The following is a 27,476-nucleotide window of genomic DNA, read 5'->3' as shown; positions in this document are numbered from 1 at the left end:
ATAGAATAGAATAGACACATATAGAATTAAAATGCTATATGTTTATAGTTTTAAATTTAAAGATGAAGGGCAAGATTAAGATACTTTATTGTAATTAAATAATTTTTGTTATACTAATAGCAGATAAAAAAATTAATAGACAGTTTGTTTCATAACATTTTTACATCTTTTACGATTGGTTTTTAAAACTGCATTTCCATTTTGTATATTGGCAATTATAATCAATATGATGTAAAAGTTAAGACAATTAAGCAACAAGTTAGATCATATTGATGTAATTAGTTTTAATACTTAATTGTGCAAAAGTTAAGACAATTAAATGTTAAAACTAATTATTATTAAAAAATTTGTTTATATCCATTTTTTCAATAAGTATTGATTTTTTATTTGTAAACAAGGTGTCCTAAAAGTCTTGCGCATGCTTTATAGATGGTAGTGAACATCTTTAGGATACATAATCACATGGGAAAAGTATGGCCGGAAAGAACCGTTGGACCTGATAATTCAAACACATGAAAGACAATAATAAAAAGTAGTATTCAAAACTGTATTACAAAATATAAAAGTATAAAATTGTGTACATTCATCAAATGAAGTGTTCGAAATCACGCCCATTTGCATTGATGCATGCATGACATCTATACAACATGGACAGGTGTACAATTTCGAAGATACCTGGCATTTTGCATATCTTAGTTGAGTGATGCTGATTCGTACCACCAGGTTCATTTTAGAAGTTACTGGTGTGTCTCAAACAATGATCTTCAAGTACCCCCGAAAAAAATAATCCAGATCGATTAAATCAGGTCATATTGTAGGCTACGCGAACGAGCTTCCATGCCCATCCAACAGTTTCTAAAGGGCCCGTGGCCAAATACTAAAGTGATCTAATGAGATGGCTTCTCATCATGGTGAAACCACATTTGGAGTCGAACTTGTTATGGAACATGAAGGAATCTCCTGAAAGAAGACCAGATACTTGCTATCGTTCAGGCTAGTTTGTAAATAGTATAGGCCGAAGAGGCAGTCCGCGACGATATCTGCCTACACATTAACACAGAAGCAATGATGTCTGCCATGCGGTCATGTTCTATAAAGGATGTCTACGTCCCATATATGCGTATTAAAAAAACCTTTATGTAAAAAAGTGTTTTCATCGCAGAACTGAACAGAATTTGGAAGTTGCGGGTAGATCACAGTTTACTTAAAAAACTCTTGGGAAAGTACAAATCGTGGGTGATCGTCCGGTTGCAATAACTGAACCGTTTGCAGATGCTTGGAATGTAAAGCCTCGCTGTGCAAAAAATACCAGAAAGATAACCAAGATAATGATGACAGCGGCAGGCGTACGTTCACTGCTTCCAATACTCGGTTCCGCAATATGTAACAGTTCCTTTTCCAATACGAATATTCATGGCCTCTGGTATCCTGTATCCTTTCTACGAAAGATCCGCGGTCTTCTTAGATCTTATATACCAGAGCGCACATATGATGATTTGAGTGGGGACTCGTTGGATAATTTTCTAGATAAAAATGTGCAACATCGCATACATTTCCATTAACAAGGCCATAGACGATGTGCATATTCCATTAATTCAAAATTCGTGAAGCGATTTGGATACATCTTATACAGTTTTTATCTAAAAATGAGAAAGCCATACTTGTCAATCTTGAGAGGTCGCATACAATGCCACCTACCCATTTCCTCTCATGCTTTTCTACTTGATTATGATTCCTTGCGATATTCTCTACTTCCCCTCCAAGTCTGTATATGAAGTTTTGAAACACCCCCTGTATATGTTATGAAAAAAAAAGAATGCTTAGAGCATTCTTTTTTGTCAGAATTTTACAGCTGGATAAACATTGCTGCTATTGGAAAACTGTTTCTCGCGTCCATAATTCGAAACGATTCTGTTTATCCTCCCCTCCCCCTCAGCATTTTATCTATAAAACGGGCACTTCCAATGCCCTTTACGATCTTATAAGGAACTTTCACAAATAAAAGTTGCTGAGTCAGTGATCCAAATTCCAAATGTAAGAAAATGGAGACAAAAAATAATGAAATAAATCAATGTTTTGACTATCTTTTGTTTTCAATAGAATACAATTTACTTTACCACAGAGATAACAGTTCACTTTCGAAAAGGAAATCAATACTTTGTTTTTGCTGGAAAATAAATATTTTCACATCGCAAGGCCTTTCTCAGAAAATCGACAGCTCAACTTAAAGAGAAATAATATGCTTATCCTGATAGCAAACGATTTCTTAGAGACATTTGTTTGAAAAATACATCATGCATATTCATGCTCCAATTGAAGTTTAATTCACGTGGGTCTTTTCTTTGATTTTTCTATTGGCGGCGAATTAATGAAAATAAAAGTTTAACGCTTTTTGTTCTGAATCGGGTTCTGTCAAGCAGAAATGTAGAAATCCGGTTGTCGAAAAATTGCATCGACCGTATTATTCCAACACGAGAACTTTACAGCCCAGCAATTTTCTCAGTGCTTTCTTTTTTTGTAAGGTTTTAGTTATAATATTAATTACTATTTAATGCTAAACTTCATTCTTTTTTCTATAAGATCAATATTTAAAATTCTACATTCAAAAGGTAAAATGATTTTATATGAATGAAACAGATAAAAACTAAAACTTTATTTAATTATTTATATTAAAAAGATTGCTATATTAAGAAAAATACTTTCCAGACTAATGTATGGAGAAATAGAAATAAGATCATATTTCAAATGTTTAATTCTTATATTAAAAGAAATAACAATAAAAATCTAATTTCGTGTCAGCATAATCATTTTAAACTTATTTTATTGATTTTTTAAATGTTTCTCCAGTTTAATAATCATTATTTACCTTCCGCAGTCTTTTCTAAGATGCCCTAAACGCTTTCTTAAAATAAAATTTTAATCACAGTTTTAAAGACATAAAATTTGCATATTAAAAACATGTATAAAAGAAGAAATTGTTAAGTATTCTCTTAATTTTCCAAAACGAATAAAAACATTTTTTTTATACAAACATGATTTTTTTTTTATTTCAGCAAGCAATGCTGTACTTTTACGCTGTTGCCAAAAGTGTTAATTTTTATCGAATCAAACCATGAAAGTAATTTGCATAAAAGTATATAACAGCTCGGCATATATTTTTCAGATCAATCTCCAGTCTTTTGATCTTTGCGCTTAAAAAATTGCTGCTTTTGTTAGTCCTCCTTTTATATTCCAAATTTAATTATTCCAATTTTTTATTCCAAATTCTTAATTATTCCGAGGTTAGAATAATTCTGAAAGAGCAATTATTCCTAATAATGATATATCATCGAAAACGTTAGTGTATATTGTTGTATATATTGCTTTGATGACGATCATATTTAATTTAGATTACACTAATTCAATATCAGACTAAAGCCTTCAGCATATTATTTTCATATTCCTATTATTATCTAATAAAAGATAATTGTTTATCAAGTTATTTTCATGATTATTTATACTGTAATATATATTGTTAATGTTTTAACAGTTCCATTACTGTATATTTCAACGCCCTTTTATTTTTCTATATTTTATGGACACCAATTAGTTCATTATTCGTGAATTCGTATTTTTCTTTTTGAAATCCATTTTTAGAGAATGACTGAATGACATGTTTACATGTAAAATTTAAATATTCTTATGAGCTAATTAGAATTTATAATATGAAAGTCAATATATGTTCTAATTATCGGTAAATTATAGCTTTATGTACACAGTCGAAGGATTAACATATATGAGTAATTACAATATTGGTTGGATCTTCGATAAACACCATTTTTTGAATATTAAACAATACTCTTCAATAAGTATGCTTACAGGATTTCTTTGAGAATATTTAAAAAGAAAGAACTGAAATTATATAAAAAACCGAATTAATTGTTTCTTATTATCGTAATGGATATATTTTTTTTCGAATAAAATTTCTAAGGAATAAGAAATTTTAAATAGACCAAATTAGAATAATTAAAACCCAATATTATTCTTTTCATAATACAAAGTGAGTATACAATCATACAGATAAAAATTGATTTTAGTGGTTTCATTAGTATTTAAATAAAATGACTGATAATTAATTTATTTTGCCAGCTTATCATTTGTTTTATAATAGAGCCACTGATTTGAATCAGATCACAAATTGTGACTCAGCAATAACTGCATCTGACATTGATTCATCAATTCTTGTCCATTGTGTCAGAAGAAATTCATCCATCATATCTGTGATTTCTGACGCTACATTTATCGCATTAAGGCAATGATTTCTCTCTTATAAGTGATTAATTGTTATTTTCAGTTACTAGATTGAGCTTATATTTTATTCACATTTAGCCAAACGAGCTATATTTTTCTAATATATAAAGAGTAATAGAAAAAGCAATGTTATAGCCAAAATTATTGCCTAGAGAATTTGACGATTATTCCTATCTAAAACCCAAAAATGCATTTTTAGAATTATGTTTGTATGCTCATTTATAAAGATGATAAAAATGTATTGAGTTTGTTGAATTTTTTTTATGAATTTGGAAGGCATGAAATTTGAAATCTATATGAACTACATACACATTAGATTTATCTTTGTAAGATTTTCAAGGCACGGAAGGTCGAAAAGTAGATGTAGGTATATCTGATTTAAAATAGTCATATTGTTCTTTCAAATCTCGATATACGCATATAAAAGCCAACGCATCCTTTTTGCATTGGGATTTGTTCATTTCTACGATGGTAAGGTTTTCTGAATGCCATATACTATCATAAAAATATAGTAAAATTATTATATAACATTTCCTGCTAATAGGGTAGAAATGTACTGAATGCTATAGAAGACTAGAATCATATCACTGCAATTGGTGAATAACGGGTATGAAGCCAATGATCAGTTATGTATCAAAAGTTAAAACTAGCTAAGTTTTTTCAATATCATACGGCATGGAATAGTTTTGAGGCCAAAACGCTTTATATAGTTTATATGTGACAACCAAGAATTTCTACCATTCGGATTTCTTACATTATCAAAGAATTCAAAAGTAAAAAGGAATTAAAATTTAAATTATTACAAGCACTTATCTTTGAAATATTTTTATTGACTTTCACTATAAGCTGTTAAGTAATAATTATCGTTATAGTGTGTCGAATGCATATTCAACATAATATGTTATTATTTTTTTATTATTTCTGCTCCTATAATTATGATATATTGCACCGGAAAGTTTAAACTTTCTAAAAAGATACCGCTTTATCATTCTTAATCATTTGTTTGATTATAACATTCTTAAAATCTGGAATTTTGAAAATAATATTTAAACCTCAGAATTAAACAAATTTTAAATTACTAATTAAATCTATATCTACTATCATTTCTAAATACAGGCGATCTACTTTTCTTAGAAATGACATGTTAAAATCTTATTTTTTTTTAATTTCGAGAATTTTTTAAAATTTTAAAATTAAGGAATGTGAAAACACATGTTTGCGTAATTTAAATACAAACAAGATATCAAAATTAACTAAAGCAATGTTGTATAGAAATTAAAATAATAGAATGTTTTCTATTTTTACTCGAAAAAAACTAATTGTTAATTTTAAATCAGAACAGAAAATGCATTGGTATCTAAACAGAAAATGCATTGGTATCTAAACAGAAAATGCATTGGTATCTAAACAGAAAATGCATTGGTATCTAAACGGAAAATGCATTGGTATTTCATAAATTAAAATAGAATTTGTTACAGTGGTTAAAAGCAATTCTTCTCCAAGCACTAAATTTAACACGTCCCAAGTTAAAAATGGTTTCAATATAAAAGCATTTTTTTTAACAAATCTATACGGTTCTAATAAAGAAAATATAATTTTAAAATCCTCTTTTAATTAAAATTAATTTTAAAATTTCTAATTTAAGAAGACGTCATTTTTCTTTCAGAATCATTCCATAAATTTGAAAACATTGAATAATTTGAGTACCATGCAGTTATTCTAATTCCAAAGTTAGTTAAAAATAGAGAACGATTAAGCAAAAATGTAACTCTATTCCTTTACAAAAAACAACTTCTTAGAGGAGGCATTTACTTTTAACCATTAATAGATAACTCGTAATTTAAAATATTCTTTGAAATCCAAAAAAGTGCTTAGAGGTTTCAAACGCCTATTTAAATCGAAAAAGCTCAGATTTTCTTAGAACAAAAATGTTTCTTTCGAGATCCTGTTTCAATTCTTTATTCAAGAAGATGGCACATGCAACAAGGAATATTAATTCATATATATGTCAAAATGTATGCAAATGTTATAAAAATGATGCATTTAACGATTCCACGCTCAAATTATTAATTTGAAAATTTTTCTATGATGGACAACTAGATGTACAGGAAACGAAAATAGAATGGTAAAAAACCCTTTTATTTCAAAGAAATATTTTGAGAAAGACTAATTCAAATCAACATATTTTCAGTATATTCTGTAATTAGAGTGGTTCAAGTGACGCGATAAGTGATATTTAAAACTTATAAGTGATACCACTACTTTATTTTGCTAAATTTGAATGTGCTTGATAATACATCAGGTCCTATAAACTATGTAAGTTATGAAATTATGTCAATGAAATGTTTTGTAGTGAAGAACAGGCGAGTAATTAATCGACACATTAAGGAACAGGGCATTTATGCCCTCTGCTGTCAGACTAAACATTGAAAGATTCGAGTTCTTGAATTTTTCCTTAATTTTTTCAGAGCTCGTAATTATTGGCCATTGACTTTGGAAAAATAATTTAATTCCACCAACAGACATTGCATCTGAAGTTGTAATATCTTTCGTAAAACATTCAGTAACGCTTGAGCTTGTAATGTCAGTATCATGGCAATTGTAAGCAGACTGCACTCTGAATTTATACAAATTCATTAATAGAGTGACGTCGACCAGGTTTTTGAAGCTTTGAAAATCAGTAAATATGCTTTGGAAAAAAAAGTGACAGTTGTGACAATTATGTCAACTTATGAAGAGTTGGGAAAGTTGAAAATAGAAATATTTAAAGTTAAAAAAAGTACTATAGAAATGAAAAGTTGATTCAGCAAATCTCTTTTATTTTCCCAGTCAAATTTTAAGTCATTGGTGCAATGTTATTTATTTGTAGGATAATTCTTTTGTCTGTTTTGAAAGAATAATTACTATACTTTTCTTCTAATTGTTACCACCATAATTAATTATGAAAGACATCCATCTTCTTTCCCTTTCTAGATTGATTATGCATATGGTTATCATTGTGATAAATTACTTTTAAAAGTTAAGTATCTTTTTGAAAACATAAACATGTAATTAAATCATAATTATCTATGAAACACATTCATTTTTCTGCCTTTTTAAAAATTTATTATTCAAATAGTTACAGTTGTGATGGGTCACTTTTAAAAGTTAAACTTTTTATTTTAAACTTGTGAAGTTTTTTTTCTTACTTAATCCTTACACAATTACTATACTGCTCTTATTTTTCTTATATTTAAAGTTATTCATATTTGAAGTGCTAAAATTTAATACTAGTCTTGTTTTTTTAATTTTTATTATTAAATATCCTTTTAATTAATATATTGTTTCCCAGATATTCAAATAACGAACAGGAAATTCCTACATATAATAATATTCCAACATATCTTTTAATAACATGTGTGAAATAATTTTAATGCAATACATGAGAGCAAATTGGCTTGTACTGCTGAAATACCGCATTTATTCATGAGATTATTTGAGCTATTAATAGTACAGGTTTGAATGATACGTTTCTCGAATTAATCCCAAAGTGATAGAAAGCAAGCTGCATTAAATGCATTTCAAACACTGCATCAGCTTGCATGCCATTATGTAATGGTCTCAAAGGAATTTGTGCAGTTAATCATGTCGTAATTTAGAAAGATGAATTTGCTTAAATTATCTAAGCCAAATAATCGTTGTTTGAGCTATTTTGATGTTAATAATTAATATGCAATGTTTATCCCAACATCACACATATATTGTATAATATTATATGATTTTAAACAGTATTCACAATATTGTATAATGTTGTTCAGCATTGTATAATACAAATATCATATAATATTGTACTGTTTTGTATAATGCAATATATTATATAATATTGTACAGCATTATGCGAATTGTCAGCTAGCCTGGAAAGACTAAATTTTTTTTCCGATTTCCCCAACAAGTATTTTTGTAAGCCCCTTAATTTTTACTTACTCTTATTTTTAAACGAGGAAAGCTATATTCGTTGACTTTTTATTTTCAAATTTCCTCGTATTATATTTATATACGAGGAAAGCTATATTCGTTGACTTTTTATTTTCAAATTTCCTCGTATTATATTTATATACGAGGAAAGCTATATTCGTTGACTTTTTATTTTCAAATTTCCTCGTATTATATTTATATATGAGGAAAGCTATATTCGTTGACTTTTTATTTTCAAATTTTAAGGATGGCAATATTCAAGCTTATACTCTCCAAACATTTTTTTGTGATTAATAAATGAATTTAATTAATTTTATAATAAATTTAAACAATAATTAGAATATTTGTGCAAATGGATTATTGTTCACATCAATTTCTATAGAAAAATAGTTTTAGTTCAAGAATATTTCCTCTTCCAAATAAACGTTGCAAAAAATTGTGAATATATGTTTCAATATTCAGTCTATATATATTAACCTAATTGATTTTTATACTAAATTACTTATAGAAATTGTAGTACATTTGAACATTTAGACTATATATACTAACCAATTGACTTAAAGTTATAATAAATTAATTATAGATTAATTATATAATATTATCACACTTTATATATATTTCGGATTAAGAAACTTTATATTGAGGACTTTACTTTACTCGTTAAATGCCAATAATCTAATTACTAAACCAGAAAAAATAATAAAATAATTGAAATATAAGAATAATTGTAGTATTAATTAAATCCAAACATTCTAAATAATTGCCTATGAATATCAAATAAATATTTTCTATCGTTCTAAAACCGTAAATAATTTGGTAAGACTTAAAATTAATTTCCGATTTTCCTCCAAGCACAATATAATAATAGTATATCTCATTACCCAATAATTCATCTCATTAGATATAATGCTTTTTTAATAATGAGTTTGCTGAATATTAATTATCTTTCTCAACAATTTTATCAATATTCTTTCTATTAATCTATTTTACATTAATTCGTACACAATTTTCTTTTCTATTCGTAGCTAGTGACAGTAATATAAGTATATATTTATAAACAACGAATATTTTTATAAATATATAATCATTTCATTTTTATAAATATAATAAACAATAATAAACAGTATATTTTTTAAACAACGAAAACATGTCAATTGATAAATATAAATAATAATCTAATTTTTAAAAAATAATATTGCTTGTTAATTATTGCCAAATGTGTTTATCATCAATAACAAATTACTTATGTCAAAGTTTCTTCTTCTCAGAGAACATGACATTTTAACGATTTTTTTATTCACATCACTGATATTAATAATAAAAAATGAATTTTATGAATATTTTAATATTCTTTTATTTAGCTATGCTTCTTCCTTGCTTTTAGAGGTTATCTCAGAAATCTAGTTTTCATTTATATTCTCGGAAATTTAAGTTCTGAAATTCTATGCAGTTGTCTATACTCTATGTCAATAAAAAGCCATATTTGCATAATGATTTTAATGAATGAATGCATAGCTTGATTTAAATTCCATATTAGAGGATATTCCATTTGCAGGATTTTAAGACAGAATTATTTGATCAATAGCAATGAGCAATGAATTAATAAATATATTAAAGGATTTAAAGAACAAAATAGAAAAAAAGTGTTTTTCTAATACTCTCATATTTTGAAACGATGATGCTTTATTTATTATTGTTGTTATTTCATTTATTATAATTAAAAAATATTTTTTTTGTAATTATTAATTATGAATAATTAATAATTACAAATTCAAAATCAAAACACATAAATAAAAAAAATTATTATTTATGTGTTTGTGGTGGTCTAAGAAAAGCATTAAAGAGTGAAAGCAATACGAGTCAAAGAAAAATTGTTATTAATTAAAATTAAAGTACATTATGAATATTATTAAAATCTCTGTTTATATAGATTTTGTTTATAAATCTTTGACGCTTTTATAGTTTTTACTTTATATATATATACACACATGCATATATTAAAGAGTGAAATTTAAAAAAATGAGGAAAATTACGAAATGAATAAGGAGTTCCCGTACAGTGTATAGAATGAGTAAATACTTCCTGCATTAGTATTTTTAAATTTAAGCATTTTAAAAGAAATTTTAAATCATTATTACAATTATTTTTAATTTTTTTTCAATATGCTAAAGAAAAAATATTGAGATTCTTAATTAAATGCCGTTTTTCTATTATATCCAATAAACAGAATTTCCTTCGGTTCATACATTGCTAGAAGTGTTAAATGAGAAGTTAATTTTGGAGCTGTGAGTTGTTGTATCTTAAATATTTTTCGATATAACCTTTTTTCATGTCTTACAACCATTGAATTAAATAAGTCTATTAACTCATCTAAGCAATATTATGTAGTGGAAATTTATATAACAATATTTTGTGAATAATAAAAAAAATCTCTTACAAGATAAAATGTTAAAATATTTTTCAAAATAAGAAAATTATTTGTAATATTTATTTAAATCATATGTAATATGAATCCTTCGTGAAATCTTGGTGCTCGATCCTGATTCTGATCAAATAATACGTATTATAAAGATTTGATCAAAATTTACAGAGATTAGTTTCAAACAGTAAATCTGAAAAAATGTGAAAAAAGACAAAATATGCAATATTTCGATTCTCTGAATAACAGTTTTGGTATTCTCTCAGTTGATTAGCAGATACATCTAATAGCAAGTACTTTTTAACTGTTGAATGTTGGAATTGCTCCAAGAGGTGCATCTTAGTGAAGCATAATTTGCAATATGTATTACCTAATTATAATTATGATGTGTTTTATTTGTAAACACTTTTCTGATTCCAACTCATTCATGTATAATCCTAAAATTTTTGGGGTAGTTGAGTCTGCTAAGGAAATGAAAAAGGAATTAACTTCATAAGCAGCAGCCTATCAAATCACGAATCTCTATAGAAACACGTTTCGTATTTTAACCTATATATTAATATTGTTAATTTTCTATGTTAATATAGCTTTGTTAATTTCCCAATATATAAATCTCCTAGTAGCACTTTTATAATTTGTACTGATTTATGTCGAAATTCACAAATTCAGGATAGTTGGGTCTGCTTAGAAAATAAAGAAGGAATTTCTCTGCATAAGCAGCAATCCTATCGTATTCTAAATTTCGGTGAAATCTCGTTTCGTTATTTTTTAGATTTATTATACTACGATCATAATGACGTCTATCTAATTTTCTAATGTGTTAATATAGTTTTTTAATTTCTAAATATTGAAATGCCGTTTCAATAACTTCCCAATATATTGATTCCAGCTCGTTCATTTTCTGATGTATTAACATTTTTAGCATTAAAATACAAGGATTTCCTTATTTATTTTAATGTATTTTAAAATTATATTTTAAACTGAATTTATATTCTGCATATAATTTATAGTATTTTGAAGCAGGGAAAATAAATAATAGTTGGGAAAAAGTTATTATAGATAACAATTTATCAATACAATTTAAAACGCTATTACCTCAGTTGCATGCAAAATGTATCTGTAATACTAATATATACAATAATACAATTTATTATTCTGTTTCATTGCCACAGGTATGATCTATATAGCAAAATAAAATCGTATGCATTAATTTCTTAACATTTATTGTGTATGTTATAAGTTACCTAACTGGAAATTTCAAAGTAAACAAATAAAAAGGCTCAAATTATTTATGTTTAGTATGAATATTTTTCTTTCCTTCATATTCAAAATGTAAAATAATAAAGACATTTGACGTTCTATTAAATTAAAATAATTATTATAAAATATAGTTCGGGCAGAACCAGAAACTACCTGAAGTGTTTGTACTTTATTAAATGAATGCACGTTTTTTAAAAATATATATACAGTGTCTCACAAAAGTGATGGGACACTTGTGCTTTACAAAAGGAAACTGTAATAAAATAAATAAATAAACATATACAAAAATGTTTTGGGTGTGTTTCACATTTAAAATTAGTAACAATTATCACATAACATACATTTTGTCAAAATATTAAAATATTAATTTAATAAAAATACAATTGTTTAGAACGGAGCAAAAAATAGCTCACATAAGTGATGGGACACAACTAGATATGCAACAAAAATCGTCTTAAATAAGCAATAAAAATATTTTTGGTGGTTTTATTTTTACTCAAAAGCAATTGGCAATAATTTATAAAATCGTCTACAGTATTTCTCACCAGTTTGTTTTGGAATTTTTGTGTTTTTTAGCTCTGTGCAGCCATGAATGCTAAACAAAAAGAAACTTCGCCTGAAATTCGAAAATTAGTTATTAATTTGCATATTGAACTTGGAAAATCTATTAGAAAAACTGCTGAAACAGTTAACTTGAGTCATTCAACAGTTTTCAATATCATTAAACGATATAAAAAGAATCATATTATTCAGGATAAAAGAAGACCTGGCCGACCATCAAAGCTATCTAATGGAAAAAAGCGAATTATCGTTCGAAATATTAAAAAAAATCCAAGAAAGAGTGCTCCTAAAGTTGCTGCTGATTTACAAGCATTATATGGAATAATTGTTAATCCTGAGACTATTAGAAGGGTAATTCGATCTGCTGGATATCATGGTAGAGTAGCCAGGAAAAAATTCTTCGTAAATGAAAAGAATAGACAACTCAGACTAGCTTTCGCAAAATCCAACATAAATAAGAATTATGATTACTGGAATAAATTTATATTTGCTGATGAGAGTAAATTTAATATATTTGGTTCTGACGGTAGAATCTTGGTGTGGAGAAAACCCAGGGAGGAATTTCGCAAACAGAACTTGGTGCCAACAGTAAAACATGGTGGTGGAGGAGTTATGGTATGGGGGTGTATGTCGTCCGCTGGAGTTCCTAATCTAGTTTTTATTGACAGTATAAAGGATTAGTACAAGTATATTAATATTTTAAAGCAAAATTTGAAATCTTCAGCACGAAAATTGAACATTCATAAGGATTTTAAATTCTACCAGGACAATGACCCCAAGCACACTGCTTTGGACGTTAGACTCTGGCTGCAGTATAACTGTCCTGAAATAATAAAAACACCACCACAATCTCCAGACTTAAATCCCATAGGGAATATTTTTCAAAAATTGTAATCAAGAATTCGCAAACACACCATTTCTTCAAAGCAACAATTAAAATCGGTGCTTCAAGAAGAATGGGGTAAAATCACTCCAGGAATCATAAAAAATTAGTCGAATCCATCCCAAGAAGATTAAATTATGTTTTAAAAATAAAAGGAAATCCAACAAAATATTAAAACCTTTTAAAAAGAAAATATTTTGGATAAATATTTGATGGAAAAGTAAGTGTCCCATAACTTATGTGAGCCATTTTTTGCTCCGTTCTAAACAATTGTATTTTCATTAAATTAATATTTTAATATTGTGATAAAATGTATGTTATGTAATAATTGTTACTAATTTTAAATGTGAAACACACCCCAAAATTTTTTGTACATGTTTATTTATTTATTTTATTACAGTTTCCTTTTGTAAAGCACAAGTGTCCCATCACTTTTGTGAGACACTGTATATATATAAAACTTTAAAAAATGTATTATAAACACATAATAAAAAGAGTGGCCAAATCCATCTTTTGCTAAGAAAATGGACAGTTTCGTCTTCGAAACTTCATATTCTGCTTCATGACACATTAAATACGCGAAAGAATAGATTAGTATGCAAAACAAATTTCTTTTTACTGTCTTAAAAAAAGAGCATTAAATTTAGAGAGACAATATCATATTTATTTCGACAACCTTCATATCAAGAGAAGTTTTTTTTTTTCAAAACAGTAAGAATAAGGAAAAAAAAACATTCGATCAAACATAAAATTTAACACTTTTGGTTTTGTTTATTTATAAAAGGATTCTAAAAGTAAAGGAAACAAAACCAGATACATGAAAAAATAAAATCTCATGTTAACATTTCTGAGCCACGATGAGTTACATCTTTTTTAAATGCATCCAGTTCTCCAGTTAAGCTTTTCCTACTTTGTCTCGATTCCAGTCTGAAAAGAAAAGAAATATTCAGAATTATAAAAAGTATCGTCTGCAGAAAACCTTCTTTTCTTTATATAATACATGTTATAGGAAGAATTCTGGAATGTGTGGATGGATTTATTTTTCAGTCTCTACAAAAAGTTTTAAAAAATACAAGAGAGATTGTTAAATGTCCTTCAACTTCAAACAAACGTTAACGTTCTTGTCTCTGAGTATATAATTTAGTTTGTTAGACTGAGTTTTAAACTTGCGTGTTGTTAATTTATAAAAAAAATACGAATTTCGTTTAGAAGAATGTCTTTCTAATACAAGTTTAAAAGAAATTTAATACAAGAACAAGTTTTATGAACTAAAAGTTTATTAACGAGTCTAAAAATAAAATGCTTCAACAAAAGCCATAAATCATTTTTATATAATTTTGGATATATATTTAACTCTTTTGTCATAAATATTAAAAAACAAACTAATATTTAGCAGAATTATTTGAGTAGAAACTTATTAAACCGATAAAACTTATTTTAAAAAGAATTTTTGTCTGGAGATTTAAAATTTTTTTTAAGTATTATTTTTTTTTCTCAGGCACTCTTTTAGAAAGAAAGTAATCTGAAAGACAAGTTTAGTTTAAAAAGCTCGTCCAGAGAATTAAAATAATGAAATTCCAGAGAATTCCAGGAAAGGAATGAATTCAAGAGAAATAAAATAATGAAAGAATATATGGCATTTATAATCACCTTTTTGAAAATGATTAAAAGTTATATTCATATGAATTAAATTTAAATCAAAATATTTTACTGGATTTAGGTTCCTTGTGCATTTATACTTGCATTTGTTTTCTAGCTTTTAACCAAAATTAAAAGAGGGCACTGAATATATTTTTAGAAAAATTTGATTTAAAATCATTTTAATGCAAATGCAAATTCATAAGAAAAAGAAGCTCAGACTCACTTTTAGAAGGAAGCCAAATCGAAAATAAACCTCAAATAAAAATATTAAAAAAACACTTATTAATGAAAAATATCTCATTAATTCTAAGTGAATTTAGAACAAAACGAAAAAAATTAACAAAAACCTAGATTTGCACTAATTTAAATTTAAAATATAAAATTAGATGCAAGGAACTAGAAAATAAGATTAAGAGCTAAATCCATATAAATTAAAAGCATACATATTAATTTCGCATAATAAATACTTTATGAAATTATGAATTCACTTTGAAATTTTCTCTCACAAACTGCTTAAAAAAACACGATTAAAATATATTTCAACTTATTTATAATTTCTTTCATAAAGCAGCTTAAATTAGAATAATTTCTCAAATTTTTATAATCTCTCAATATAGAATATTCAAATTATTTACTAATTTTTATTAAACTAGACGACGGTTCTCAACATTCTTCTTTTTCGTAGATCACTTTCATATATCTACCATGCTTAACTTTATGCTTCACCCTTATTTTATAAAAAAAAAATCTTGAATTTTAAATAAACTTCCTGTTTTATAAGACAATATTTTACTTTTTATTCTGATAAAATATATCTTAAACTACTACATTTCCAATGATTGTTTGCTTTTTCTCTACCTATCATGTATCATGTTTTTCTCTACCTATATCTACATGATATCCAATGCTGCTAATATCTCATAATAATAAAAATGAATATGGAAGCGTTTGTGTTTTTATTTTTGCGCTTAATGCCAGATATTTTTGATTGACCTGTAGAGAGCTTTTTTTTCAAAATATTTTTTTTACACAATCGATGATATTGTTATTTTGGAATTTAATTCGTTTAGTTAAATATTTAATCTCGCAATTTTCTTCCATTTTTGAATGCTAAAGAAGAAGCATTCTGTTTAATATATGTGTAGTTTGCAAGATGATTGATAAAAAAAGGAAGTCGTAGGTAATTGAAATTTATGTTTATATTTTTAATAGTACTGTTCTCTACAATTTTTTTCTTATGAGACTGGATTCCATCACAAAAGTTATACATATAAAGAATACGCATGTCAGGCAATTACAATAATATTCTTCAATACCTGATAGTATGGAGAAATCATGGACATCTAAACATATCTAAAGTATATAATTAGAATTACATATAATTATTAACTCTGACTAACCGGATTAATAGTTGAATACTAGTTCCCAAATGCGACTAGTATCTAATAATAATAATAATGTGGATGTTTGTAAATGTGTATGTGCATTTGTTTGTTTTATATATATGACTGTTTGATCAAAATATAAATTATAATTAGAGGATATATAAATTATAATTAGAGCAAATATATAATTAGAGGATAAAAATATATATATCGAAGAAACTTTTTCGGAATTTTAATTAATTAAAAATTAAGTTAAATTTTGGGGTTTTCCGATGTAACCCAAAAATATTATTGGGCAAAAATATTCCTTACACCGTGTCAAAATTTCAAAATTGTCTTTCTAATGTTACAAGTTAACAGTAGTACAAAATTTTTCTGAACTTTGGCGATTATTTTTAAATAGTTTTTGTGAATCATTTCCAATAGCAAATTACAACTTATCCTGATTATTTACAATTACAACGCAATCCTGAAACTCAAATATCTTAATGTTTCCTCACATATTTTATTGCCTGATTTTTTTTCTGGTTATTTTCCCCTTAATAAGAATGGAGAAATAAAAGTTGATAGATCTTATAGGCGTTATAAGGTAGGAAACATAGAAATTTTCCTCCGTATTAACTAATCAATTTCTTTTCACAGTTATTAAGAATGAATCCTGATTTTTGTGAAATAACTTCCAAGTAGAAACGACATATAAAGAGAAAATTATAAATGCCTTTTTTATGTCAAAGTGTGGTTTCTGTCTAATTTAAAAGAATGCGTCTCACATGATGGTATTAAATTGTTCAAAGTGCAATGTATTAAGAGCTAAAAAATCAAACAAAACCGTGCTTTTAACTAAAATATTCCCCACTCTTATTTTTTCAAATAGTATTTTTAAATATATATTGTTATTGAAACAAGTTAATTACAGTTTAATTATATGAATTTCTTAGTGACATTTTTTTCAATTTGCAATAATGTAAGTGAATTTTAAATGTCGAATTATTCCTAATGTCTGGTCCAGTAACGTTTGGAAATCTGAAGAAACAACCGTTATTTTATGCTTTTATTTTATGCAAAATTAAGTATACTTATAAAATATTTTTAGCTTAAAATATTATTTTTTTAGCAAAATTAGCCAACTTAAATGTGCAAGTTCTTCAGAATTCTGCTACAGCTGCAATGAGTGAACCATTTTATTATAAAGTTAGAGAAAATCGAAAACGACATAAAACAATTTATTCTTTGAAAGAAAATGCCAAAGACATCTGAATTTGTGTTGAACAGTTTTATTTCGCTGGCATCTTCTTTTTGAACGAAGAGGATGTCGTCATTCAGAAATCGTTAATACAGAAAATGTCGTCTATGTTAGAAAAATATTGGTGGAAGGCTACCTGTCAGTATTGTGTCAAATTTTCGGCTCATTTTGTATTAGTCTCCTTTTTTTGAGATATTTGCTTGAAATGCTATATTTAGATAGAATCCCTTTATATTTGTTACGTGGTATTTGTTTACCATATAAAAATTATTAACTATGCCCTTTGTCCAAAAGAAAGATTAAAGAGATTTTTAAAAGATTAAAGATTAAATAATTTTTTATAACTGAAACTAACCGTTGGATAGAAGATAATAGAATACAAAAATTTGATTTGACAAAGTCAGATATTTTTTCCAGAAAAGATTTATTTTTATACAAGTCACCTTTGGTGACTAACTGGTCCGCTAGGAGTAATTCTCTCAAAAATTTTCAATTAAATATTTATGTATCTTGGTCTCTTAACAACTTATCCAGCAAATTATTCCAAGGCTTCAAAATTCTATAGTCACATAATTCATATTATTATGGAAGCCTTTGATATTTTATTCATTGTACTAGATATCTCTCTAATTTGCTGTCTTCTGCCATTTGAATTTGAAATGGAAGGGATAAACTTCAATAAATATAAAAACATTTTTGCTGAGAAGAAGCATATTTTTTTAAAAAGGAATACAGGTGTGTATCTCACAATTAAAAAAAAGTATGAAATAATTAAAAAAAATATTTTATAAATATTTCTTTGATTCATCATAAAATTCAGTTTTACCTTTAAAAATATTTGAATGTATTAAGTAATATTTTATTTTATTTCAATCAATAAATTCAGTTCTGAAAACAATTGTGAAGTCTAAATATTTACACAGTCTTTCAATCCTATAAATCGTATTCAGTAAATTTATTTTAACGATCTAATATTTAAATGTTCTGAGATCAAGCCTGATCGAATTATAAAGCTTTGAATATCATTATTTTTGGACAATCATCAATTTCTTAATTTTAGACAGTAAGTTTCGGAGAAGTTTAACCATCTTGAAGAAAATAGAGAGGTTTAAAATTACTCGTTTTTATTGAAATAGAATAGAAGAATTCAAATTTCCATAACTCATTTAACTTTAATTGCAAGAGAGTGGAATTTTTTAAAATTTAAAATTTTAGTGTCTCAAGAATATTTTATTCAATATGACTCACAGAACTGATGATCTGTATAAAATTTTAAAAATCGTAATTTACCAGAATATTTATTGATTCAAACTGCCTAAAATATGATAATTCAGTTCGATTTAGACAATTTTTTATTAGATATATACGCCAATTAATAAAGTGTTAGATATTAGCTTTTGTTCCCTAATTAGAGCGGATATTCTGTATATGTTACGGCCAAAGCCCGAAATCGTCCAGATCCCGAATTGGCCGGCCAATTCGCGATCTGGCCAACGTTGCTGTAAACTTACCGGCCAATGTCCGATCTTTTCTTGATTTCGGGCTTTGGCCGGCCAATTCGCGAAATGGCTGGGGACGATCGGCCAAAGTAGAAAGAAAGGAATCAAGAGCACATTGTTTTACACCCTGTTAAAAATGAGTACTTCTGTGTACTGTTTTTTTTAAGTGCAACTGTTTCAGAAACGAGTTCAAATATAAGTGACACGTCTGAGTTAAAAATAAGCTTGTAATATATAAAAATATGATCTCGTGTTATTCTGTTCTCATATTAAAGCCATAATAGAAATTATTCAGTGAAAGTGTATACTTTAACAACGTGATAGCGTGAAGATTAGATTTGCGCCCTTCAAAATGAAATAATTATATCTTGAACAAAGGCGTTGCGTATCATGTATGAATACAAAGGCAAATTGAGTATTCAGTTTTCAATTACCTTTAGGGTGATCCTTAGTCTTTTTCTGCTCCATAGATCTAATGTTAAAGATCCCAGATCACATTGTCTCCCGAAATGTAGCTTCAAAAAATATGAAATTTTTTTGAAAAGGCAAATAACAAAAATAAGGGCTAATTAAAACAAATATGAAAGACATATAGTTTTGTTATTAATATCAGTTAAAGACATTTCTTTGTTGGCGCCATCTGTCGAATTTCTCCTACAACATGTCCTTATTTATATTTTATAAATGAATGTCATTATATTTATTTACCACTAGTCGCCTTTGGCGACCAGCCGGTTCACCAGTATTAATGATCGCTAAAATTTTCTATTAATGTAAATTGCTCTCTTAGTAGCTTTTTCTGCAAAATATTTTTGAGCTTCATATTTTGGTAGTTATATGATCCAGTCGTACTTTTATGTAGGCCTTAAACAGTTCTGTTTCATTGTACTACTTTCCCTAATGTTCTGTCAGTATCCATAAAATTTCTACTTTAAACTAAAGTGGAAATGTTAAACTGCAATCAATATAAAAGCTTTTTATATTAAAGCTAACCATGTCTTTTTTTTTAAATATGAAAACTGAAATCAGAGTCGTTCAGCAGTGAAATCTGACCGATTTATGAAGTTTTTATGCATCATTTTTATAATCACAGGCCAATCACCGTCTAGAAACCCTGCAGAGGATTAGCGTATCTTCATTGAGACAGTCGGTGAAGTGGTCTAAAATCGCCAGTTTTTATTTATAGAAGTGTGACATTGAAATTTCATTAATCAGACAGTTTTAGTAATTGATTTAGTTGGTTGGAGTTCAACAATTTTTATTAAAAATATTGGTGTCTCAAGAATATTTTGTTAAATATGATTCAAAGGATAGAGGACCTATGTAAAAATTTAAAATTCCTGATTCATCGGAGCATTTATTGACTAAAGTTATATTAAATATAATTATTTAGTTAATTTAGACTATTTTGTTAGCAAATGTATGCCCCAAATTAGCTGATAGTAGCTGATTAGAATGATTATCCTAAGTATATTAAACTATGTTTGCCTTAAATTAAATTGTTTTATTGAATTAATAATATAGGTATTGTCAAAGCTCATAGAAAACTTTTCCTCCTTTTACTTTTCAGAAAATATCTTATTTCATTTTTTTTTCATTTTATACACACATCTGCAGAAAATTACAATTTTGTTTATTAAATTTGCAATAATAGTTGATTTATTTTTTAATTTAAACTTCTATCAATGTGATGGCAACACGTTGATAAAAGATATATTTTTTTAAATTTGACATGCTTGTGCAGATTAAATTTTAGCATAATTTAATCTAAGCATAATTTATAACTTAAATTTTAAGCTTTAATTAAAAAAAGCTTTAATTTGATGCAAAAATCGATTTTGTGCTGTAATATTTTCTGGTTGTAGCGATAAAACGCCGAAATTACGCTTTATTTTTAATTAAAATTCTAATTAAAAATTTTAAAAAATCGCTCCAGGGTGCACATTTCCGAACCCCGAGGTATATATATGCCAAATTTGATAACTATCTGTCAAACGGTTTGGACTGTAGAGCGCCAACACACACACACACACACACACACACACACACACACACACACACAAACATACATTGAGCTTCATTTATAAGTATAGATTATCACATCGGGCTTTGGCCAAGGATGCCCGGCCACTTCGCGAAATGGCCAGCCAAAGTAGAAAATACAACATTAATTGCAAGTATTTCGGACTTTGGCCAAATCTCTTGGCCAGTTCGCGAATTGGCCGGCCAATTCGCGAACTGGCCGTATTTCGGGCTTTGGCCGTAACATATACATTAAAACATTATGTATGCCTTAAGCCATTTCACTGACTCTCCGACTCACCAAAGGCACACGGATAAAAACTGAATAACCGGACCGCTGCTACAGCAATATTGGCGGGAACTATGATTGAGTCCTAAGAGTCACCATCGGCCATTGTACAGCCCTTCCCTAAGGAAGTACGTCCCATCATCGATGGGAGGAGCCAGACTCCTACCTTTTCGTATACCCACCAGAGTGGCTGGAGCCAACCACCATGCCATTAGCTTCTCATCCTAAATTACGAGGTGATCCCGGGGAGATTAATATTCGCCTTAAATAAAACAGAATTGTTGAATTAATAATATAGCTATTTTGAACGTTAAAGAAAATTTTTCTCGTATATCTGATTTTAGAAAATATCACATTTCATATTTATTCCATTTGATGCAGAATTATGCTGAATAATGCACATTTCTAGGCTTAATTTGCAGTAAAATTTAAGTTGTTTTTTTTTAATTTGAGATCCTCCAATATGATAGCAACATGTTGATAAAGGCTTATATAAAATCAAATTTAAGGCCACTGCAAGAGCAGTGGCCTTAATTTAATCAAATTTAAGCTGCAAGAGCACGTTAGCTCGTGCAGCTTAAATTTTATTTTTATGTCTGAGAAATAAATTGTTGAAAAATATAATTAAATTATTGTTTTAAAAATTCATTCAAAATAGAAATTTAATTTATGAGTTAAATCATTGAAAAGATAATGTTAACTTTAACTTGACGTAAAAATCTTTTTTGGTCAACAATTCTTTTTATATAATTTATATTTTTAGAAGTTATAGCTGAAAAAGGGCCAAAATGTCGCTTAATTTTTAATTAATTAAGATTCTAATTAAAAATTTAAAAAATGCTAGGTGCACATTCCCGGTTTCCAAGGTATGCTTTTGCGAAATTTGGTAGTTAAAAGATCAAGCATGTACAATGCCAACACACCCACACTCAATCACACATACACACGCACGCTCGCACGCACGCACACACACGTGCACGCTCATGCACATTCAGCTTTATTGTAAGTATAGATATAGATAAAATACAATTACTGTATTTACGAAATGAGCAATTTTAATGAAAATATAATTTATGACAATGAAACAGTAGCAAATTAGCTGAAGTTTCCATAAGATTCTTCATACCAATAAAATAAAATTACATTAAAAAGGACAGGTACCAACAAATTGAATAGCTCCAAAGAAACTCTAAATGAAACAATTTCCCTTTCCCAAAATTAGTTTATATTTTAAATTATGTTTAAGCATGCCATAAATTACTTATTACTTGTTTACCTTCAATGTTTCTTATAAAAATGTGAAAATAAAATGATCTATTAATAATTTCCTTATACATACCATAAACTTAGCTAGATGGATTATTTATTACATTAATTGTAAAAGAAATTAAGTAGCTTTCGCTGATAAAGGGCAAGTTTTGGCATTAAAAGAAGTAATGTATTATAAGATTTAAAAAGAAAATTTTAAAAATTTTAATAAAATGACATGCATATCCATGCAATAATATCTCGCATACATTTCCAGCCATGAAATATGGTACTTTTAAAGTGGAGGAGTTGCAGTGTAATAATACAAAATATTCTCTGTTTTAACTACATGGTTAAAATCACCTCGAAAAAGGAAATTTTGTTTGTAAACACTTTTTCAACTGCCAATAAAAACTGAAGAGTGTTTTTAATCTCAATTATTTAATGTTATTAAGCAATCTTTTTAATCTTTATGTGTAATCTTTCTTGAGTATTCATATGATATATTACTGTTGATTTTATTTATATAAGATCTTGATCATTTCACGATCAACATGTGCGATTTTTAAGGTGTTGTGTATGATTCATACTTAAATTGTATGATTTTTTGAACTATTTAAAGTTACTTTGTTAATTTTCACTTTATGCTAAATTAACTTTCAATTTATGCTAAATCTTCTTATACAGATGCGTTACCATTATATTTGCTGTCTTCTGAATCAAAATTAGTTAGACAAATCTAATTCAATGACAAGCATCAAACTACGAACACTGTGGAGGCTAGAAGATATCAATATTTGAGTCCAGAATAAAATTACCGAATTACATAGAAGAGTAATTAGTCTATTGGATCTATTATTTTTACTTAATTTCCTACTTTGTAAAGAATCAATAATTATTTATCCATGAAAGCATCATATTTCTCTGAATAGTATTAAATTTGTGAAGATTAGAGTTTATAATCTGTATTTTTGCTAAAATAAATGCATTATTTAAATGGAAACTTCATATATTCTGTAATAAGCATCTCCAAGAGACATCAAAAATAATTCGAGTTATGAAAGTGTAAAGTTTGTATTTCGTGTAAAAAAAAGTCATATATTGAGTTCTATTTTTATAATATTCATTGTTAAAGCTGTTTATGTTTTTCCTTATTAACTTTCAACCCAAAATTTTATTTTCTATCTTTCTCATATTATTTCTTTTCTTACACTTTTCTTTCTTTATTTTCCTTTCCAATTTTATCTTCCAACTGAATCTAATTTTGTTTTCCTTTCAGAATATTTTTCTTAATGGAATACATCTTCGATAGCTAATTATAATAAGAAGAGTGTAAAATAGATGTGATAACAAAAGCTATAAATTGGCGCGTAATCGATTCAATTTTTTTTCTGGAAATTCCCCAGAACATAGATTAAGATAGAAAGCATTTAGAGGCAAAATATAATTAATCCTAACTTTCAATTTATGCTAAATCTTCTTATAGAGATGCGTTTTCTCTATATTTGCTGGTTTCTGTATCAAAATTAATTGAAAAAAATTTAATTGCACGACGAGTTTCAAAGCTGCGAAGAGGTGGATGATACAAGATATCTATATTTGTACCCTGAATAAAATTACTGAATTGTAAGAAGAGTAATTAGTTTATTAAGCCTATTATTTTTAGTTCATTTCATTCTTTGTGAAAAGTCTGTAGTTAATTAGCCATGAAAATATACCAGATCCTATTTCTCTGGATATAATTAAATTCGTATAGATTAGATTTTGAAATCTGTATTTCTGCTCCAAATTAATAAATATATATTTCAAATAGTCTGTAATAAGTATTTACAGCAAATAACCATAGTTCCCTCTCACGGGACTTCAGAAATAAGTAAAGTGATGAAAAGTAAGTTTTATATTTCGTGTTAAAAAAAAGTCATAAATGGGGTCCCATTTTTATCATATCATTGTTACAGCTGTTTATCACTTTTTCTGATATTTTTCAATATAAATTTTGATTTTCTTTCTCTTTTTTGTTTCTTTACTTACACTTTCCTCTTATATATAAATAAAAATAATATTGCAAAGAATTTATATATAGATAAAACTGATATTGTAAAAGATTTATAATTAAATAAAAATAATATTGCAAAAGAAAGCGAAGATCTTTGGAACCGACCTTTTAAAATAACCGTTGAATCCCGCAAACTTAAGTGTGAATATTAATTAATTTTCCAACGGAGTTGTAAGGACATAATTAAAGCGAATTTCTCATTAAGTAAAGATTAAAGAATATATTGACTACTGAACGTTAAGTATATCGATTGTATGCCTTCTCTCATAAGGCTTTACATGGCAAATGATGTAAAAGAAATTTGCTTGTATTTTTTAGCCTTCAGATTATTTTAAGAAGATGCAATATGATTTAAGAGAAAAGATAAAAAAATTAATTATCAAAATATTTTTTTAGGATCTTGTAAATGTGACTGCAAATCTGATATGTTTTATAATAGCTAATATTTAATACATAGTTAAAACTCTTCAATAATTTCTTTCCTAACGTCTGTTAAGGAATATAATTTCACAGATATGTTTATTAGATGACAAGTCAATGGTTTATAGACTCAACAGTCATTTAGGGACTTGATATCGAATTTGGCTACAAAAAAAGGTAAATTCATGAAAATACTAGACTTTTGGTGATATCTCTATCACAAGTCGAGTTTCGATCCTTTTAGAATTTTTAATGCCCTGAAGGAAATCCCGAGTTGCGTGAGTTCTAAAGCTACTAAAGAGAAATATTTGTTTGACTTGTTGATAACTCAGCAAACTCTCTAAGCGCACTTTGAGTATTTCTACTATTGTTGCTGTTTAATAAAATTTTTATGTTTCTCCTTTAGTTCTATAAAGTTTTCTGTTAAGATTTTCTGTCTGTGTGTTGTAGATATTTGCAAGAGTTTCTTGTGCACTTGTCGGCTGCATTTTATGCTTGTATTTCGTGTTTTCTTGTGGAATAAACATCGTTTTCTGTAACAGAGTCCTTGAATTTCTCACTGTATTTTTACCAAAGAATATGAATTCATTCACCTTTCATGAATATGCATTTTAAAGTGCTAGGCTTTGTAATTTTAAAAGAAGATAAAGTAGTGTAATCTAAAAGATTAAGAATCTAAAAATGGCATAGCAATATTTGTTCTAAATGCAGTTAGTTGCCTTATCAATATTTTCGTCACTAAATTTAGGTAATAAAATGTTTTTTATTCATTATTATTTCTTTTTATAAGAGATTTTGTATATATATTTTTAAAAGAATTTTAATTTAATTCAACCTTTCGCGCATTTTGATGAATCTATTTTTATCTATAATTCGGGATATATTTTTTCAGCTATTGGAACAAACCGTATTATTACGAAATAATAGTTCCTCTGTCAAAAGATATGTTTTAAAAGAAAATGAAAATTAGTGAAGCAGGTAATGTTACGCAGCTGTCAGGGATTTTATAAAACAATGTACTTTAGTTGGCATAAATTATTTCTGGAATTTATAAAATTATTTTATTTCAATAAATATAATATTATACTTTGCGTAAGATAAAGTAACACTTGTTATTATATGTAGATGGAGAATCAAGAGATAAATCACTTTAATTGCACGTACTCCATATTATCCCAGAGGTTGCATTAGATTGAACACTCCATGGTGACATATAAAGTCTATAGATTCATGAGATTGTCCCCATACCCATATAAATCAATTCATTCTATACAATTAGAAACTAGATTCATCAGACAAGGCAACGTGTTTCGAGTCATCAACATTGAAAATCGTCACAGGCAAGGCGTAAAGCTTAGTGACGTGTAGTCAAATTGCTACATAAATAGGTTTTCGAATTCAAAATTCCATAAAATTGAATGGCGCATTAAATGCTTCGCACACTAGCACTTTTTGATGACTTAGCGTTGAAATCAGTGGAAATTTCAAGAAGGATTGAATATCTATCTCCTTTAAAGATTCTCATCAGTTGTCGATGGTCCCGTTTTTTCTAGGTTTCTTCCGGCTGCACAATTGTCGGAGATTTGATGTTTTACCGGTTATCTGATATTCAGTGTATGCTCGTCCAACGTCCTGGCATAGGGGTAGAGTGTCTTCCCCGTGAACTGGGCGCCCTGGGTTCGAGTCCCGGTTTGGGCATGGTTGTTCTATCTATGAGATGTGTGAATGTGCCCTCCTGAGAAATGGGGTTCTGCAAGCGAATGAGTGATGCGTGAGTAGCAAAGTCGTACTCTTGGCCTTAGTTGGCGCTACTAAAAAAACAAGAGGCTCTCCCCCACCTGCTTAAATCGTTGTCTTCATAACAGCGGGCTTGTCCACGGCAAGTGCCATAAGAAACAACTACTGTATGCTCGTGTCATTCTTAAAATTTCAAATTTTTTCATTATCTCGGAGATGTTTTCCTAAATCTGCAGTTTGTCTGCTTTAATGTCACGTATCACTTAAATATTAATACCTATCATAATCGAAACTAAAGCCGATCTAACAGCTTTGCCAGACACCTACTGTCATATATAGGCACTGCCGACAACATCATATTTGCTGATGGGCTGCATAATTTTTTATGCGCATATGCAGGTTTGTACCGATTTGTATATGCAAGCCTCTTCTGGCTCTTAAATCTAACTGGCAAAAAATAAATGTAGACATCTAGAGACAGTTTGTAATAGCAAACCAGAAATAAATAAATTGGTGATTTATTAATGGTATTATAATTGTATCTATTTTCTTTGATTATAAATGGAGAG

This window comes from Argiope bruennichi, chromosome 9, assembly GCF_947563725.1.
Source record: "Argiope bruennichi chromosome 9, qqArgBrue1.1, whole genome shotgun sequence".
NCBI classification, from domain to species: domain Eukaryota; kingdom Metazoa; phylum Arthropoda; class Arachnida; order Araneae; family Araneidae; genus Argiope; species Argiope bruennichi.
This window is presented reverse-complemented; position numbering follows the sequence as displayed.